This window comes from Pristis pectinata, chromosome 25, assembly GCF_009764475.1.
Source record: "Pristis pectinata isolate sPriPec2 chromosome 25, sPriPec2.1.pri, whole genome shotgun sequence".
NCBI classification, from domain to species: Eukaryota; Metazoa; Chordata; class Chondrichthyes; order Rhinopristiformes; family Pristidae; genus Pristis; species Pristis pectinata.
The window spans coordinates 15,191,748-15,200,609 of record NC_067429.1 but is presented as its reverse complement, the minus strand read 5'-3'; positions in this window follow the sequence as shown (position 1 = coordinate 15,200,609).

Below are 8,862 nucleotides of genomic sequence, written 5' to 3'. Positions count from 1 at the left end.
TGGTAGCACATTTCAGTGGCCTTCTTGAAATGACAGAGGAGAAATTCCACAAAACTTAAAGAATTCATAAAATGAATGGTTCTTGAGCATCAGGGGAAATTGAATGCTGTGCCTTGTTTTGTTATGGGTATCCAAAATCAATTTTTTTCCTAGCATGGAACATGACCACAGTTATCTCCATGTGAACTCACACCACAATGGAAATTTGATGAAGCACAAATCCTTCTGAAGCATTGTTGGGAAAATTAGACCAAGTAGTTCTGGGAATGACATTGTTGATCTCTCCGGGACAATTAGCTTTTCACAACAAAAGTACCACACTGGAACTGCACGAAGATCACATGCTTATGTTTTATCCTTTGTCCTCTCTCCACCCTCAACAGTGAAATGACCATCTTCACCCCCCACCCACTGATCTCATTCCTGGCCCACAATCCCCAGGTTGGCCAAAGTCCACGATGGAGGACATGATTTCCACCACCCCACCCAATCCTGGCCACTTACCCAATCATCAGTCATTCCCCAAGACCTGATCTTGAGTGTAGATCCCACAGCATCTCTTGTCTCCATTCTTGCCTGCAGACCTTCCCCTGAAGTCATGGTTTCACTTGGGCAGAATCCCTACAACTGGCAGGGATTCCTTAAGTGGCAAAAACCTAACACAGAACCAGGAATTTCTACCCAACTGGAGGGTGTTCTGCTCAAAATGATGCAGCTTTGGAATTTAGAAACATGGGTCCAGGAGAATGCCATTCAGAGCCTCAAGCCTTTTTTCCCATTCAATTGGCTGGTCTGTATCTTAATTCTAATTACCAGCCTTCGTTCCATAATCCTAAGTAGACTTGACCAAAAAAAAAATTCTCTGCTTTATGGTGAGTGGGAATCCATAGGGCCACCATTATATGCTTTATTGATCAATAGTTATTAATCTGCTGGGTGTATTGAAAAACAAATCGAAGATAAGTAAGTAATGACTCCCTGTGTGTTCACTCACACCCACTGTGCAATGCTGCTAATATTAGATTTTTAATTTGAAAGGTAATAAAAATCAGAAAAAATATGAACCCACTATGCTGAAACCCATGCTCTTCAGTCCATGCTTGCTTTACACAAAACAGCTGAATCTGTCTCCTATGCTATCTGACTGAAGTTAAATTTACCAAATCAGCTTCTCTGATGGGCTCATCTGTAAAAGATCTGGCTACGTCACACAGAGTACACATGTGAACTTTCTGGTACCTGCTGAATATGCTGATCTCAGTCAAGTTAGGAATTATAAAAATACGATTGGTTCCAGTCTCTTTGCATGAATGAAGGGACAAAAATCATCCAACGATCCTTTTCTGAGAAGGCAGAGAACTATTGTTGTCCGAGTAGAGTATCCAATGTAGCTGGGATGACCTTCACTCTTCAAGAATCAAGACATGCTTGTGAAGGATAGTCTCTTGTGTGAGGGCTCTAAGTGACTATTGATAATCATGGCCAAGCAAGAAGACTTCTGGAGGTAGAAAACTGGAAGATCGGTCAGGTGGTTGGGGAGTTGGAGGAGGTGGGAGCAGAGAGGTTAGAAGAACAGGTATATTTATTACCAAGGTATGAAAGTATCATTGAAACTTTTAAACCTGGATTCATCAATAACCCTGTCCCCAAACAACATGAGGACATAAAACAATGCAGTGAGATGCAGTGATACCAAGACAAATGTTGCAGAGATTGTGAGAGTGTAAATGGAGTGTAATTCATTTTCTGGAGTGTCTAAGAGTGATTGCAGCTTCAAATGTCAGTTCAATCCTTGCTTTAGTATGCAACCATTAAATTTAATCTTTTCATCTGGATAGACAAAGTTCCAAACTGTGTCTCACTGGCAAGACCAGCCATTTGGAGATTATTAGAAGTTATTAATGTGAAGAGATTATTAGCAGCCTGGTGACAGCTCACATCAGAAGGAAACATTGGGACATTGCAGACTTTTACATTATTATTCAATGCAAGCTAGCGGATAAACAAGAAAAAATACCTCTTTTGTTTGACCATTAGTAGAACATTTTTTATAAACAGATCTTTATCATTTCCCATTGTATTTTAGCCAGCAGTAAACACTAACGTTGATATTGTCTGTCTAGCAATAAAGTGCTTTGGAAAATCTATCCAGAATAGGGTAAACACAATTATAACAATGGCAGTGATTTCAATGATGGTGCAATACTCTAGATACATGTTATATTGTTGTGATGTGCAAACTAAGTCACAGAATGAGATCTTGCTTCAGAGAAACCAGAAATAAAAAGAGAAGTGCCAGAAATATGCAACAGGCCAAGCTGAAGTTTAACAGACTAGGTACAGTCCTCTGTTCAAACTCTTCATTGGTAATGGAGCTTTCCCCTTTCAGATGCTGAATGGCCCATTATAATGTGAGTATTTCCACCTTGGTATTTTTTAGAAATAAAAATTGGAAGTGCAAGTTGAAAAGCATAGTGGCAGAGAAACACTGAATCTAAGAGCAGAGAGATTATGAAAGAACTATATGCAACACTAGTTAGGCCACAGTTTGAGTGCTGTGTCCCAATCCAGTGGTTGGTTTCCTTTGGGACAAAGGAGGCTGAAGGTAGACTTGACTGAGTTGTATAAAATTATGAGGGGCCAAGACAGAATAAATAAGAAGGATTTATTTTCCTTAGCAGTGGGGTCCAAAAATAGTGGGAATAGATTTAAAGTAATTGGTGGAATGGTCAGAGGGTAGATGAAGCAATGTTTTTTTCACTTCAAAGGTGACAGGAACTTGGAACTCATTGTCTGAAAGAGCAATAAGGCAGGAAACCTTATCACATTTAGAAAGAACTCAAATGTGTGCTTGAAGAGCAGTGGCCTGCAGAGCCATCTTTTGCCAGAAGGTGAGATCAGGCTGTGTAGGTCTTTCTCAAATGGCACAGGCCTGATGGGCTAAATGGCCTCTCTCTGTGTTGTAGATTTATTGAGATCTCTCTGGTAAGTCAGATTGTAGCTAAGTGCATTGAAATTTGATAAACTCTAATGGTGTAAATCACCTCCTTGGATTTTATTTGTTATCCAAGTAACTCAGTTCATGCAGAGTAGAGCAACAACAGCACTATTTTTACATTGTTGTCTTATTTTGATTTTCCCTTCCATTAAGTCACAGTGGTAGAGGTAGTTAAAACAATAACTTTACTCTGCAGATATTAAAGGCAGTTCTTCACTGAAATGGGTCTTTGGACATCTGTAATGCCTAATTCTACCAGAAGGTGTTCTGCATTTTCACTGGAATGAAATCAATCAAATAATGACCCTGGGGTAATGTAGCCAAGTGTAACACGTCTTCCCACAAAACTCTCATTAATCATTTTTGCTGATGGACACGTTCACAATTTAAGACAGGATTCCATATGGTGGTGACGCATTTCAGGACCACATTACTCAACTCCATGCTTGATTGTTTTATCTTAAGGCTGCATGTTGTAGTAATTAGACTTTTTAAAAATGGGCTAGATTTTGGTGTGAAAGAAGTAACATTATTTTTGCACAGAGAGGAAGGAGCAACTTTCAATCAGCTCTCCATCAGCTGTGCAAACTAACATCCTACTCTCAGAGCCCCGTGCAAACTTACTGAATGTCTATCCAAACAAACCACTCTTATAAATCTAATCCACTGCCAATGTGTCTGTCCATGAAAATTAACTTTTGTTAAGTCTCATTCTTTAACCTCCTTAAATTATTGCTGAAGAATTAAACATATTTCTCTTTAGTTTTATATTTCTCTTTTTTAAATAAACAATTTTTCTTTCTTTCCATATACCCTTCAGTACCTGACTTAAATACAGCTTCTTGCTTACAGTTCCAGTTCAAAGTCAGCACAGTTTATTAACAATTCTTCAGTCTGGTTAGTTAAAGTGGTACAGAGCTGCCTGTCCTGCGTACACAGCTCATTGATGCCCCGTAGAGGGTGCATCAACATTCCAATGAAATAAACTGCTCTGCAACAGCACTAGGAAGTCAATGGGAAAGTGTAGGTCCAACAAACGGTTGCTGGAGTTCAGTTATCAGTCACAACTCAATTGTCCCAATCTGCCCCATTTTTTTTCCCTTACTGCAGTGGTTCTCATTTTGGCTCTTGCCTGGGTTCATACTTGAGTTTTAGCACCACTTGCAGCTGCTCTGACAAGTAAATGCCTGTGTCCCTGATGAAGACTTGAAAAGTTTCTCTTCTGTTTCTCTTCCCACGGTTGTTGTCGGACCTGCTGAGTGTTACCAACATTTTCTGTTTTTATTTCAGAATTTTTATTTTCACCTGCGTATTACATTCCACTGCTATGGGACAATGATCAGACAGCCAAAAAGAATGTCACTCAGAAAGTCTTGATGACACCTGGGACTTACGTCGACAGGACAAGCAGCTGTATGTCTCCTCGTGTATGGTTCAGCTCAACACATTATAGGAGGGTCCTGATTGTACTGGAGAGGGTGCAGAGGAGATTCACCAGGATATTGCTTGGGATGGAGTGTTTCAATTACGAAGAGAGACTGGATAAGCTGAGTTTGTTTTCCTTTGAGCTGAGGACTCCAAGGAAAACAAACACAGCCAATCCAGTCTCTCTTTATAGAGATATACAAAATTATGAGAGGTTTGGTAGGGTAGAGAGTAAGAAACTTTCTCCCATGGCGTCGAAGGTGTCAAAGACCAGGTTTATGGTCAGGTATAAGAAGTTCAAAGGGGATCTGAGGAGGTTTTTCACCCAGTGATAAGATATCTTTATTAGTCACATGTACATCAAAACACACAGAAAAATGCATCTTTCGTGTAGAATGTTCTAGGGGCAGGCCGCAAGTGTCGCCATGCTTCTGGCGCCAACATAGCATGTCCACAACTTCCTAACACATACGTGTTTGGAATGTGGGAGGAAACCCACGCAGACACAGGGAGAACGTACAAACTCCTTACAGACAGTGGCCGGAATTGAACCCGGGTCACTGGCACTGTAAAGCGTTATGCTAACTGCTACACTACGGTGCCTGCTGTGGTTAGAGTCTGGAGTGCACTGCCTGAAAAGACAGTGAAGGCTGGGAATCTCACATTTAAAAAGCATCTGGAGTACAACTTGAATCACCAAAGCATTGTAGGCTATGGGCTGGCAAATGGGGTTAGCATAGAAAAGTACTTAATGGTCGACATGGACATGGTGGGCCAAAGGGCTTACTTCTGTGTTGCGTGACTCCAGAACTATATGTTTCTCCTCTATTTCCTGCACTTCTACTTTCATCCTCTGTCCTTCTAAGGGTATGATTCCAGTTATCCTTACCTTTCATCAACCAGTCTTCATATTCAATGGATCGTCCTCTATGATTTCCACCACCTTCAATGCATATTTCCCCTCCTTCCCTTTCAAGGTTCCAAAAGGACCATTCCCTCCACAGCTCCCTAGTTCACTCTTCATCTCCATCAAACATTCCCCTTTACATGGCATTTTCCCATGCAACCACACGAGACACAACACTTATTCTTTCATGCAACCCTTACCACTGTCCAAGGACTTAACCCTTCCAGGTGAAGCAACAGTTCGCTTGCAATTTAGTGTTATGCACTCGATGCTCACACTGTGTTCTCTTCTTTAATTGGAGAAACCATATGTATATTGGGTGACTGCTTTGTTGGATGTCCCTGTTCAGTTGGTAAGGGCGAATCTGGCTTGTCACTTCAACAGTTCATCCCACTCTGACATCTCTGTCTTTGGCTTCTTGCACTGTTGCCACAGTGTCCAACATAAGATCAAGGAGCAGCACCTCGTCTTTCACCTGGGCATTGCAGCCTCGCGGTTTAATGTTGTAATCAACAGTTTCAGGTAACCAGCTTTTTCTTTCCAACGATATGGCTGGATATTTCAGTTTCAATTTGTTCTTTTATGTTTTTCCTATCTTCAACTGTTGGAATTTAAAATAATAGTTACCTTGACAACTTTGGGCTACACTCTCTCTGTTCTTTCCACCCCACTGCTCCTCCTTTCTACAATTTAAAACATAATTATTTTCTTACCTTTCCATTGATGATGAAGGGTCCTTGACCTGAAATGTTGGCTCTGTTTCTCTCCCCATGGATGCTACCTGGCCTGCTGAGTTCTTCCAGCAGTTTCTGTTTTTTTTTGTATTTCAATGTTGCTTCGAAAAAAAGGGGTCAAGGGTGGGAAGGGTCGGGAGGGGGGCAGCAGAGTACACTGTAACTTTCCACACAATATATGTTGTTCTCTCTGTATCTATCTTGTGATACTATTGGACCAGAGAATCACTCTAGCACATTTCTACAGATGTACAGTGGAGATCATTCTGACTGGTTGCATCACTGCCTGGTATGGAGGCTCCAATGTGCAGGATCAAAAGAAGCTGCTAAGGTTGTAGATTCAGCCAGCTCCATCATGGGCATGAGGACATCTTCAAGAGGTGGTGCCGCAAGAAGGCGGCATCTATCACTAAGGACCCTCACCATTCGGGACATGCCCTTTTCGCGTTAATGCCATTGGGGAGGAGGTACAGGAACTTGAATACCCACACTCAACATTTTAGGAACAGCTTCTTCCCCTCCGCCATCAGATTTCTGAACAGTCCGTGAACCTGTGAACTCTAGCTCGTTATTCTTCTATTGCACTATTTATTTATATTTGTAACTGATAGTAATTTTTATGTCTTGCACTGTGCTGCTGCCGAAAAGCAGCAAATTTCACGACATCTATCAGTGATAATAAACCTTACTCTGATTCCTCAACACATAGTCCACAACATTCAATTTGCACCAACAGCTTAGCACATAATAGCTCAACACATAAATAGTCTTATAAATAAATATCTACCTCTCTGGATATACTGTACTGGCTCTCAGTGTATTCATGAATACCTTACACCTTCTGATGCTATGAGATTTGGTCTTTGTAAATACTTACAGATTACCCAGATGTCTGGACTATAGCCGAACAATGCCATCTTCTCGCAGCTACCATTGGGCAAGAGGTGCAGAAGCCTGAAGTCCCACACCACCAGGTTCAAGGACAGCTACTTCCCTTCAACCATTCAGCTCTTGTACCAACCTGCACAACTTTGATCATTTTGCACTAAAATTGACTTTTTTTTGTTATAATTGTGTTCTTTCTTGTAAAAATTGTGTATAATTTATGTTTAATTTATGTTTTTCTTGTGAATGTTGCTTATATGATGCTATGTGCCTGTGATGCTGCTGCAAGTAAGTTTTTACACGTACTTGTGCATATGGCAATAAACTCGAATTTGACCACTATATATGTTCCCAGACATTGCAATTTCTTTCCTGTTTTTTCCTGATAACTGGACTGTCCTTAATGCTCTTAATAGTTGGGGCATCTTTTCCAGTATTCCCAGACTTCAGGAGTACTTGAAGATGCTGGGAGTCTTGTACAAGATCCTAGGATCCAATCCCAATATTGTCAGACTTTGAGGCTCCCACCCAGCCATTTCAGGTACAAGGCTACCACTGGGCTACAAACCCTCCAAAACTTTCCTGGAAATTCCAGGAATTAAAAGGTGTGCAATAACATGAGTAACTGAGGGAGAAACAAAAGTAACAGAATAGAATTTGATTTGAACATTTTTGTTATCAGGTCTAAAGATATCGGACAATACAAGCTGTTTAAGAGATCACTGGGAAACTAATTCTGACCAAAGTAAATATATGTCACTTTATTTGCCCATTCTTCACACATGATTGACTTCTATTTCCTCAAGAGTTATAGCAGACCAAGGAGAAAAAATTAAAAATCTTAGGAAAAGTAATTTTTGACATGCTTTAAAAGCAATGATACTCTGTACCATCTGCATTTGGTTCTTTATCTTTAGCTCTATGATGCAAATCCATCTTAAATTACCCCCCTTCTCTCAAAACACATTAGTTCCAGACTATCTTCAGATATTTAATCGACCTGCCAATTATTTACACCCAGTGTTCTTATTTGCAACCAGAGCTTTAAAATTCCTTCAACCAGGGTGAATACTAGACATAATATTGTCAGTCAATGAGATGAAGGTGAGACAGAGTTTCTGGTATTAATTAGACACAAATAACAACAAATAAAACCTCACGGCAAAAGCAAGATTATTTCTCCATCAAAATACAGTGAGGTGGAGAATAGCTACATGATATAAATGCCATTAGTAACATAAATCCTATCTTCTGATGAAATCAGCGGCTATCTCCCTTCTGGCCAGGTCAGTGACATCATTATGTATTACCTTTTAAACTGCAGACAAGTTGCATTTTCTAACCTTAAAGGTATATGGGCCTACAGTCTGTTTATCCAAGAAATAAAATTAGAAAATGATCGGAATATTCAGGAGGTCAAGGCAACATCTGCTGAGAGAGAGAGATAGAGATAACTTTTAAAGTCAATGCACTTTCATTAAAATTGGAAAAAGTTAGAGAAAAGTTTTAAGATGCAGAGAAAGGGAGCAGAGGGGTGGAGGGGGGGAGGGGGCATATGAGGGACTTAGTGATGGAGCAGAACAGAAGAATGATTGACCTGGAAGTAGAGTTGTGTAGAACTGCCATTTTCAGAGCTGCACTTATGAAAATTGATCACTTGCAGTGCAATGTGATTCCTTTGGTATCCATGTCAAATGCTGCCTCCTGGGAATTTGATAAGGCACTTTCTGCCATGAATTGTGCTTGTGTGGTGTAGCCATTTTGTGTACTGTAGTGCCCCCATCCCTCTTGCAAGATATAATTCAACACCATTTCTGGACCTTTCATTCATATTGGAGTGTAACGCACTGACTGCAGGCCATTTCAGCAGAAGGAGGCTTTCACAGTGATTGTGAGGCCTGCTTCTGGGTGAC